Source organism: Coregonus lavaretus (assembly GCF_964263955.1).
Source record: "Coregonus lavaretus genome assembly, chromosome: 4".
In the NCBI taxonomy this organism is placed as follows: domain Eukaryota; kingdom Metazoa; phylum Chordata; class Actinopteri; order Salmoniformes; family Salmonidae; genus Coregonus; species Coregonus lavaretus.
The window spans coordinates 24,433,140-24,444,877 of NC_139991.1; the positions used below are offsets into that span (position 1 = coordinate 24,433,140).

At 45.5% G+C, this 11,738-nt stretch overlaps 1 pseudogene across 1 annotated transcript; it reads left to right on the forward strand.

Moving 5' to 3' along the window:
* The first annotated feature begins 248 nt into the window (after positions 1 to 248).
* LOC311128595 (2-hydroxyacyl-CoA lyase 1-like) lies at positions 249 to 11,406 on the forward strand (annotated as a pseudogene). The gene is made up of 9 exons: positions 249 to 253; positions 7,032 to 7,112; positions 7,272 to 7,344; positions 7,533 to 7,610; positions 7,787 to 7,881; positions 8,185 to 8,297; positions 8,904 to 9,039; positions 9,387 to 9,492; positions 11,281 to 11,406. The product of its transcript is annotated as a 2-hydroxyacyl-CoA lyase 1-like (transcript).
* Positions 11,407 to 11,738: the final 332 nt, after the last annotated feature.

Genomic DNA, 11,738 nt, shown 5'->3' on the forward strand with positions numbered 1-11,738 from the left:
ATCCCCTCCTCTTTTTGCAGGTATTTCCTGTTATAGGTACAAATATCCATTCCAGATCCACTTAGTGAGAAATACTACTTAGATACTACACAACCACTCTAAAACGTTTACTCTGAATGTTAATGTTTGCTCTGAGTGTGGTTTGAGATGGTTCACAATGCTTCCTTTGAATAATAATAACAAGGTTGAGTTTGTGTCCCAAATTCTTGGATCATATTTTTTATTTTGTTACCATATACTATTCATTTATGTTGTGCATTCTGCAGGTCCATGACCTCTTTGCTAAGTGAGAACGAAGAGCGATATGTCTCCTCACCTGAGGGTGGCGATAGAGAGATGAGACACAGACAACACTCAGCACCACTGAGATCTGTGTTTGGCATCTCTGAGGACTCTGTCTTCGACATGGTCCAGAGCGGCCAGTCGCAGGGTGACATCGTACCGCTGCCCAAACGGAGTAGACAGGAGAAATACAGACCTAGCAAAATGTCAACGGACGGCAAGTTTATGATGGGTATTGTCGAGTTGGTTATAAACCTTCTCAACTCCAGATTGGCTGAGCTAATGCGAAGTGTCAGTCAGGGAACTCTAGTTCTGCTGACTGGAAGTATCTCAGCAAGTCAACAGTTTGCCCAAGAGATGCTAAGCATGGCGACTTCTAAGATGTATTCCCATGCCATAGAGCATATTGCGCTCGGCCACAAGTCTCCCCTTGAGTTAGAGAGGGAGCTTGAGGCCATCTTGGGTCCTCTGGCTGGACAGGTCATAGTCATCATCATAGATAGCATCATCAAGGCTAAAGCCAACGGAGGAAATGAGGGGAGAGCGTCCAGCCCCTTGACCTATTTTCTAACTGCCATTTCGGCAGAAATACAAAGCCTAGTGGTTCACAGATCGGCTAGCAGACCATCCACCAGACTGTCCAACAACGACCCACTGCTGAACATTTCCAAGTCAAAGGTCTTAAGATCAGTTCTGCTCAAAATGGCAGAGCTCTTTGGCCAAGGTCCAAGTGAAACCTGTCTAGTTCCACTAGTCCAGAGTCAGTCCAACAACTCCATTTGCGACTGGACTGTGAATGCAGGCACCATTCATCCAAGTACATTTCTGTCCGACAACAGAGTGACAGAAGTGTCATCCGATGTTGTGGATCTTGTACTTGAGGTTTTTTGGATAACAGGATTTTTGGATAACAGGAACCCGTCAAGGCCACAGAGTGCCTGCTCCCACAACTCAGCTAGTGGAGCAATAGATATGAGAGCTCTTGCTGGGGACTTGATCAGACAGGTGTCTGTCAAACTCAGCCCATTTGTCTCTGAGAGTCAACTCTCCACCATGTCCATGACAGATCTGTCATCATCTTTTTCTGACTCCACCTTGAAGCAGTTGTGTTCTCGCTCTGTTGTTGCTCTGGCAACTGCCTGTCAAGCAATCAAAACAGAGCTTGAGAACCAGAGACCTACCAACCTGGCAGCCAGAGACCTACTATCGTCTCTGGTAGAGACCATTGAGGACATGGATATCTCTGACATCCTCCAGGGCCCGTCGGCCATTTTGGAGGAGGCTGCTGTGATAAAGCACCCAGAGATGTCCACCTCGACAATATACAGATCTCTGCTTCTCGACTCATCTCTCGCCTCCTCTAAGATGGTCACTGAGAGCATTATCTTCAACAACCCATGCCCATCAGAGGAGAATGTGAGTATTCAGAAGGAGCTCCCTGCTGATAAAGTTGACATCCTCCATGGTCAACCAGTGGAGGAGTATATTGTCAAAGCTGAGCAATGCATCACTCAGGTCATTCAGGATGCAGCTGTGACATATACTGCTGCGCTGGATAAAACCGACACTTGTGGGAAACTGTCGGAAATCCTATCTGTCCATGTTTCCTCAGAGAATATTGAGGAGGCATCCTCTGATCTCTTTGGTGGAATTATTTCCGACCTGCATGAGGTATCTGAGGTCAATAAGGCCTCCATGCGTACGAAATCAGGTCGCAAAATGTTCTGGGTGGAAGTGAGTTCAGGTTCCCAGAAGATTTATACCAAAACCCTGGACAAACTAAGGAAGCTGTTCACCTCCCACCATCTCACTGAGGGAAAAAATACTCCTGTGCAAATCGAGCTTTCTGCAACTGGACTACTTGTAACTGAGGCCACTGTGCAGGAATCTCCTGTAACTGAGGCCACTTTGGCAGTGTCTCCTGTACAGAAGACAGACAGTAAGACCCTTCTAAGTCCCCAGCCTCAGCCTACCAGCTCACCCTTGACACCTGCACTAAAGGGGTAATCAAACAGGTGATCTCGGTGCTGAGGGTGGACACCTCAAAGGAAGACTGCTCCGCTTCCGTTGGGGAGAGCACGTCAAATTCATCCTTCGACTTCAACCAGAAGTTGGACTCGATGATTTCGAAATTGGAGGACCTCACCATTTCGAGTGATGTGACATCAGCCGAGATTGCCACACTCACGCGATCTCTTAGTGCAGCCAGCAGAACCTCTAACATTTCCATCCAGAGCTTTCACAGTGCTGAGTTCCGAGCTAAGGCCAAACACATTGTGAGTGAGACCATTCTCAGAGCTGCTAGCAAAGCCAGCCATTCTTTGCTACAGAGCATGCCTAGCACCACCTTCTCACACCATGCGGTTTCTACAGCCGAAGATATAGTAAATATTATCATGCAAGACCTTGAAAGTGTATCCCAGTACACTGTGGACGACGCAGACTCCTTCCCACTAGGAGAGAAAAAGCTGGAGTTCCAGCTCAAACCCAGAGTTGTCTTTGACAACTTATTGGATGCTGCTCAAACCATGTACCACAGAGTAAAGGATAGACTGAACATCTTTTTCTCTTTTCCACCAGTGTCAGTCACCACAGCCAAATATGTGCTGGACTACGCCCCTGTGGAGACACTCAGACATTCTAAGTCCGCTGACACTGCTCTTGTTGAGGACAGGAGCCGCCCTCCGTCTGTGAGAAGTGAGAAGCCTTTGTCAAAAGTCTGTTTGGCTAAAAGGTCTAAAGCCCTTGTGTCTTCGAGTGGCTCTTCAACAGACCACCATATAATTGACACATGCAGTGAGGATGTCACTCTGCCCACCAGGAGTATGTCAGTTGTGAGCAACAACAGTTTGAAGAGAGCCTCTCCTCTCCACGGCAGTGGATTGAGTGAAAGTTGCAAACCTCTTGTGGCTCTAAAAGATGTAACAGTGGCAGTCAGCCAAGAAGGCTTTAGCAAAACTGCAAAGAAGACGCTCAGCTTGATCCTAAATGTGATCAAGTGTAGAGTGGCCAACTCTGAGAGTTCATCTGTTGGGCAGATTGCAAGTGAGGAGTGTCTGATAGCCACTAACATGTTAGACTCTGTACTGGAGAGCCTTGACCAGTTGCCTGACATGAGCGCTGCCGATGAAATCACAAGGACAGAATCCCATACCTCTATCGCAATGGACGAGACAGGTTCACGGTCAACGCTTGTGAGCCAACAAGAAATAAACATATCTGACACCAATATCATAGTGAAAACTATAATGGACACATTGAAGACGGACGACCCAGAGATGACTTCAGCAGAAGAACATCTGGATAGGCTCCTGTCAGTTGAAGCCCTTCAAGGTGCATCTGGCAACCTGATCGCAAAGGTCCATGGTCTCATTCAGGAGATAACCATAAACCGCCAGCTTCAATCCATGGTTGGCCACAGAAGCCTCTCTCAACCAGCGCTGCCTAAACCAGCCCTGAGGAAGCTGTCAAAGGACGATGCCTCAGAGCTCATTTACAACTTTGCCCAGACTTCTGTTAGGAGACTCCTGGGGCAGTGTATGGGAAGGCCTATGCCACCATCGGCTGAAATGGTTTTGGATCAGGTCATCAAGTTGATGACAGACGTGGTGATGGACAGCCTGACTTATGTGTCCAAGTCTACAATGGAGGATGGTAAGTGAAAGTACCTATTTTCATCTGCATAGGACTTAATTGTAACATGATGCTCAATACATTGCGTTTTATGATGTGAAATTCACTGGTTGTGTCCAAAATGGCACCTTCTTCCATATTTAGTGCACTACTTTTGACCAGACCCTATGGGCCCTGGTCAAAAGTAGTGCACTATAAAGTGAAGAGAATGCCATTTGGGATGCAGTGACTGACTTCAATGGCTGCGTCCTCTTCTCCCAGTTATTGTACACAGGTCGGTCACACTAGCGTGCTCTTCTCACTCAGACACCAGCAATGCCACAAGTGACATCACTCATGGTGTTGTAGCTGACCTTAATGCTACTGAGGAATTCCCTGCCAGGAGCCTTAGCCCGGCTGATGTAAAGGCTGACGGCATGGCCCGTCTTCCCTCTGCCAGAGGGGAAGAGACTAAGAAGAACAGGAAGTGGCGTTTCCTACCGAAAATGCATAAGTTTCCAAAGATCATGATTAAGGTAGGGTGCTCTGTGTTTTGAGATTACCTCTGTAAGGCAGGGCTGAAATTTACCCTACAGATTCACTACACCCCTATTGTCTCTCAGCATTAGAACAAAACTGTTGTCATTGTCTTTAGGAGGTTGAGTGAGGACGCTGTAATGCAATCCTAATACACATGGGAGAGTCCCAAATGGCACCCTATTCCCTATATAGTGCACGACTTTTTACCAGAGCTCTCTGGGCCCTTGTCAAAAGTAGTGCCTTACGTAGCGAATAGGGTGCCTTTTAGGATGCACACTCTGTATTTTACACAGGCTCAGTTGTCCTGATGTGTTTTGTCAACAGCTGTTCAAGACAAAAGGGGAACCGAAGAGACACCCTGAACAGGATGCGCTGCCTACCAAACATCTCAGAGAGACTCATATTTCACAGGGTAAGTGATAAGCATCGATAATGTCATATTGATGTATCACCCTATGACAAGCTTGTTAAAACAGTGACAACAGATACAGGCAGACCGACGGACAGACATGCAGACAGACAGGCAGACTGACAGGCAGACGGACGGGCAGACAGACATACAGGCAGACAAAAAGACAGGCAAACAGGCAGACAGACAGACGGACAGGCAGACGGACAGGCAGGCAGGCAGACAGACAGACAGACTGACGGACGGACAGACAGACAGACAGACAGACAGGCAGACAGGCATACAGACGGACAGACAGGCAGACGGACAGACAGGCAGACAGGCAGACAGACGGACAGGCAGACAGACAGACGGACAGACACAAACACACACATTCATTTTCTGATTATGAAATGTTCTCATGACAGATGCTGAGTGTGAGGTTCCAGAGGTTCCATCCACTTCCCCACCCAAGGAGGACCTGACAACCACACCGGCCCCTGCTCCCCAGGAGTCCCAGTCCCGTAAACGCCCACTCATAGTCAGGGTGTTACACGCTCTCTCCAGAGCCATCTCCAAACCATTCACAGGAGCTTCTGGGAAGAAGAATTAGCCAAATGCCTGATTTTATTAATATGATATTTTAATCAGAGCCTTTATTTAATAAAACATTACTGCATTGATTTCTGTCTATAGTAGTCTTCATGTATGTGCAAGATAACGGTAAAGTACTTCAAACCACATAGTCAAAAGTATTCATAGTGAAGTACCGTTTATGATTATTGATTGTGGAAATACACATAATACAGAAAAGTTGTTGTCACATATAAAGACAGACATAAAGGAGAACTCCGTAGACCAGTCACATTCTCAAGCCATAACTAAATCCATGAATGGATCTCCTATAAGATGACAGGAGAACATTTGTAACACTTTCTATGAAGCCTATATCTATAATGCATACACTCAAGTCATTTACATTTTACATTTTAGTCATTTAGCAGAAGCTCTTATCCAGAGCGACTTACAGTTAGTGAGTGCATACATTTTTTTTTTCATACTGTCATACACTCATAATGACTTAACTGAGTTAAGTGTTAAGTAAAGTGCAGTTATAAACACATAATGAGGGCTTATTATGTATTTCTTGCAATAAAAAAAGAAAAATGCTACTAGTTTATTAAATATTCATGACTGCTATTGCACGGCTCATGTCCACACTTCTGTACAATAGGGGGCAGTAATGCACCATAACGTTGGATGCCAACTGCCTATAAACCCCACTGAAGAAGAAAAAGCTACTCATGTAATGCATGCTGGAAAGCAGACAAAACTAATGATTTGCAAGAGATCTAAACACGATTTATAAGCTACTGAACAACAAGTCCAAGAAATCATTGCTAACCGCGTTTGCACTTTGAACAGATTTCTCGACAATAATAATGGAAGATGTGACTGGGGCTCAGCTCATTGCAGAGGCACTAAAAGCTCAGGTGAAGTGTGTGCAATATATATAAAACAGTGTTATACTGTGTAACCGTGTTGCTAATAATATATTAGTCGCTGATCATGTCCTTGGCAGTGAGAATGTAACACTATGAGTTGTGAAAGTGTGCCATAGGTCATTGCACTGGTATAGCTAACTATTAATATTGTTGTAGAAAAACATTTAGATGTTTATGTGGAATAGTATATGTTAACACCCTTGTTGATGCATGCCAATGTGTGTGTCAATGCAAAGAAAATCTAAACTACATTGTAACAATTCATATACAATTCAGTATGAAAATGTATGCACTCACTAACTGTAAATCGCTCTGGATAAGAGCGTCTGCTAAATGACTAAAAATGTTTAAAAAAAGGTAAATATACTGTATCTACATGTAACTCTCTACAGAATGTAGAATATATGTTTGGAATAGTTGGTGTTCCAGTCATTGAAGTAGCTAAGGCAGCTCAAGCCTCATGAATCAAGTATGTGGGAATGCGCAATGAACAAGCCATAAGCCACCTTTTTATTACTAAACCAGCTCTCCCCAAATCATGTGATATTAACTACCCGTACATAGACTACAGGAGCGTGTAGTGTGTGAGGGTCAGTTTCATAGCTTTTTTGCATTGCTAATTATGTCTGCCTGTCTGTCTGACCCTTTGTGTGTCTGTCTGCCTGTCTTCCTGTCTGTCCCTCTGTCTGTCTGTTCCTCTCCAGTCCAGGTGCGTGTCTGGTTGTGTCTGGACCGGGACTCATCCATGCACTTGGTGGAATGGCCAACGCTAACATGAACTGCTGGTATGCTAGAACTCCACAAACAGAAGACCCTACTACTCATGTTCAGTGGTCCTTTCAAAAGAAGGGATGCTATCCGCACACTGCAAAAAATTATCTGAGGACTCCAAACTATCTCAGATTGTCAGTTGATGTCATTGTGTGATACCTCTCTCTCTGTAGGCCTGTGATTGTTATTGGAGGCTCCTCCGATCAAAACCAAGAGACCACTGGGGCTTTTCAAGAGTTTCCACAGGTACCGATTGAACCATGATATTTATGACTTTTGAACATTAGGGGGTTGTTTCCCAGGACACAGATTAAGCCTAGTCATGGCCTAAAAAGCAAACTCAATAGAGAATCTCTGTCTGGGAAACTGGCCCTAGCAGTTTAATTGCTGAAAGAGGAAATAATTTGTTATTTGTGGTCCTCTTTCTCTGTCAGGTGGAGGCATGCAGATTGTACAGTAAGTTCTCTGCTAGGTCTAGCAGTCTGGATATGATCTCCTCAGTGGTAGAGAAGGTATACAGTCTACTCTGACTCCCTCTGTGTAGTCCTCTTCATATCATTTGGTATCACCTGCAATTGTCTTTTTTCTGACCTCTAATTTTCCAGCTTAGCAAGGTACCTTAACTGCTTCATAAGAGCACAGCACAGCCTTAATTGATCTGAATTTAAGGGTGTTTGGTATGTCTAAGGCAGCACGCACTAGCATGTATGGACGTCCAGGTGCTGTATACGTAGACATATCTGGGGACATGGTCAATGCTAAATTGGACAGGAGCAGAGCCAGGTTAGTGGCCATCACTGTCTTTCATCCATTTAAAATGTATACTAATGTGTTACTGTTGAATATGTATACCTCTGAATTCACATCACCGTAGTCATTTTTATTTTATCTTGTTATACCTTTTAACGTCTGAAGTGAACCAGAAATTAAATTACTTAGCACTAAAATATAGCACTATATCAAAATATTCTCATCAGAGAATAGCAATAAGCCTCGATAGACCTTCATGGTTTATTTACATATGCAATAAAGTTGCTAGGTAACATGTTTAATGTTTGACCTATTATTTATTATTTCCTTTGTCAGAGAGGTGCCCTGTAGTCCACCTCCTCCTGTGAGTATGGCTGACCATATGGTGATCACAGAAGCACTGGCGGTCCTGAAAGGAGCCAAACGGACTTTACTCATCATTGGCAAAGGTAGGCATTGCTTTTTTAATAGCCAGATAATCTGGGGGAAACAGAACTAAAATCTTGCATAATTGCGTCAGATACTTGGATAAGGTCTGGGGAGATGTTAAGAGAAAGATACTAACGCCACTTGCGAACTCTCCACCCCCCTAAACGGAAACTCTCTGCAAGTTTCCGGCAAGTTTATGGGCCAAATGTCCCCTCCCGTTCTGAAATTGAAAAGATGCGAGCACCTGCGAAATCGGGATTTGTCCAAATGATTAGTGGTGAAAAATCAGCGTACCGGAACAAAGTTGTCACATCCCATTCTGTTGACAGACGCTACTTCCAGTTATGTTACGTGCGTCTGTCCAAGAGAGATCAATAGCCAGCTGAGACGCACTGTAACACATATAGCACTGTACCACGGTTCAGTTGAAAACTGGGCCACGTTCAGTCGACAAATGTTGTTGACATGATTTCTCATTCTACCTGTCTGAGAGGCACGTTCGTTCTACATGCTATATTTCTATCTGAACGTTGCACAACGTTTTGCTCAGCTGAATGCATCCCAGTTGTGAAGACCAGTCTGTTGAAATCCGTGTGGCAGTGCCCTCTGTCTGTGTCCCTCTGCAGGTGCAGCCCATTGAAGAGCAGAGGGGGCTCTGAAGGAGCTGGTGGAGGGGTGTGACCTGCCCTTCCTGCCCACCCCCATGGGTAAAGGGGTGCTGCCTGACGATCACCCCAACTGTGTTGCTGCTGCCCGCTCCAGGTCAGCCTCTCCTTCTCTCAGCTGGCATCATATTCATGTACAGACCATTGACTGTATAAGTAGGACCAAGAATTTCCCTGACCATTTGAACGGACCACGAAACTCCTGAAATCCCTATCTATAACTAGTCTCTCCTGGCCAGGTCATGTCAATGTAAACTGGTGTCAATCAAACAACTACACTACTCCTATAACTAGCCTCTTTTCATTACATTTTGTTTTGTCCCTGCTCTCCTCCTCCTCTCTTCCTATCCTCCTCCTCCTCTCTTCCTATCCTCCTCCTCCTCTCTTCCTCCTCCTCCTCCTCTTCCTATCCTCCTGGTTCTATGGTCTAGGTGGGGACTGCAGAGCTCTGCTCCAGTCTGATGTTGTGGTCCTACTTGGTGCCAGACTCAACTGGATCCTGCACTTTGGCCTTCCCCCCAGGTTTGACACCCAAGTAAAGGTCATCCAGCTAGGTCAAAGGTCACCAGTAGGGTTTCTTTTTTTTCCTTCTTTTTTTCGGATTCCAGATTTTCTGCTTATTCCGTTCTGATTTCTGGAATCTTCCAACAGGGATTTCTGGGAATTTGGGGAAAGTAACTGTAATTTTGCAACCCTAGTCACAGGTCATTTCATAGTGAACTACATTTCATTGTAACCAGGTATAAAGGTATTTGACTCAGTCTATTGGATTTAGTCTATCAATTATATAGCTTCTCTATAAGTCTTTGTGGTCTCTCCAAATAATGTCATGGCTGTCTTAGTGCTGTACAGTACATCTATATTTAAGCAATAAGGCCCGAGGGGGTGTGGTATATGGCCAATATACCACGTCTAGGGGCTGTTCTTAAGCACGATGCAACGCAGAGTGCCTCGACGATACAGCCCTTAGCCGTGGTATATTGGCCCTATACCACAAACCCCAGAGGTGCCTTATTGCTATTATAAACTGGTTACCAACGTAATTCGAACAGTCAAAATAAATTTCAAATCAAATCAAATCAAATTTTATTGGCCACATGCGCCGTAATACAACAGGTGCAGACATTACAGTGAAATGCTTACTTACAGCCCTTAACCAACAGTGCATTTATTTTAAACAAAAAAGTAAAAATAAAACAACAACAAAAAAAGTGTTGAGAAAAAAAGAGCAGAAGTAAAATAAAATAACAGTAGGGAGGCTATATATACAGGGGGGTACCGGTGCAGAGTCAATGTGCGGGGGCACCGGCTAGTTGAGGTAGTTGAAGTAATATGTACATGTGGGTAGAGTTAAAGTGACTATGCATAAATAATTAACAGAGTAGCAGCAGCGTAAAAGGATGGGGTGGGGGGGCAGTGCAAATAGTCCGGGTAGCCATGATTAGCTGTTCAGGAGTCTTAAGGCTTGGGGGTAGAAGCTGTTGAGAAGTCTTTTGGACCTAGACTTGGCACTCCGGTACCGCTTGCCGTGCGGTAGCAGAGAGAACAGTCTATGACTAGGGTGGCTGGAGTCTTTGACAATTTTGAGGGCCTTCCTCTGACACCGCCTGGTATAGAGGTCCTGGATGGCAGGAAACTTGGCCCCAGTGATGTACTGGGCCGTACACACTACCCTCTGTAGTGCCTTGCGGTCGGAGGCCAAGCAGTTGCCATACCAGGCGGTGATGCAACCAGTCAGGATGCTCTCGATGGTGCAGCTGTATAATTTTTTGAGGATCTGAGGACCCATGCCAAATCTTTTCAATCTCCTGAGGGGGAATAGGCTTTGTCGTGCCCTCTTCACGACTGTCTTGGTGTGTTTGGACCATGATAGTTCGTTGGTGATGTGGACACCAAGGAACTTGAAGCTCTCAACCTGTTCCACTACAGCCCCGTCGATGAGAATGGGGGCGTGCTCAGTCCTCTTTTTTTTCCTGTAGTCCACAATCATCTCCTTTGTCTTGGTCACGTTGAGGGAGAGGTTGTTATCCTGGCACAACACGGCCAGGTCTCTGACCTCCTCCCTCAACGTGACCCATGTTATACGGTCAGATATACCACAGCTTTCAGCCAATCAGCATTCAGGGCTCGAGTCACCCGGTTTATAAAAGGGAACGTGTGTGTCAGCCTTAGCATTATGTGGTGGTGCCTGGTTATTTCTGTTGTGTTTAGCTTGAGGTTTGGCCACTCCTCCAGCTGCTGTTACATGTGTCACGCACGGCGCTCTTCCTGTCGTGTCGTTGCTGGTATGTTGTAGTAACGTTCCACATACGTTATTTATGTCAAGGTCAATGTCAAGGTTGATCTGTGTGCTGAGGAGATGGGGAACAACGTGCAACCTGCTGCTGCTCTCCTGGGGGACATCAATACTATTGTCAAGCAGGTAACACAACACAGTCCTGGGGGACTGGAGATCCTGGTTTGAATCCAGGCTCTGTCGTAGCCGGCCGCGACCGGGAGACCCATGGGGCGGCGCACAATTGGACCAGCGTCGCCTAGGGTAGTGGAGGGAATGGCCGGCTCAGTTCGTAGAGCATGGTGTTTGCAACGCCAGGGTTGTGGGTTCGATTCCCACGGGGGGTATGAAAAAAAAAAGTTACGTATGCACTAACTGTAAGTCGCTCTGGATAAGAGCGTCTGCTAAATGACTTAAATGTAGAGGGCCCCGTAAACAGTTCCACAAACGTCAGCATGAGTGCGCTGACTGTGGAAGCACTAATCACTGGACCAAAGCTCACTGTCAGATGCACCAGCTGT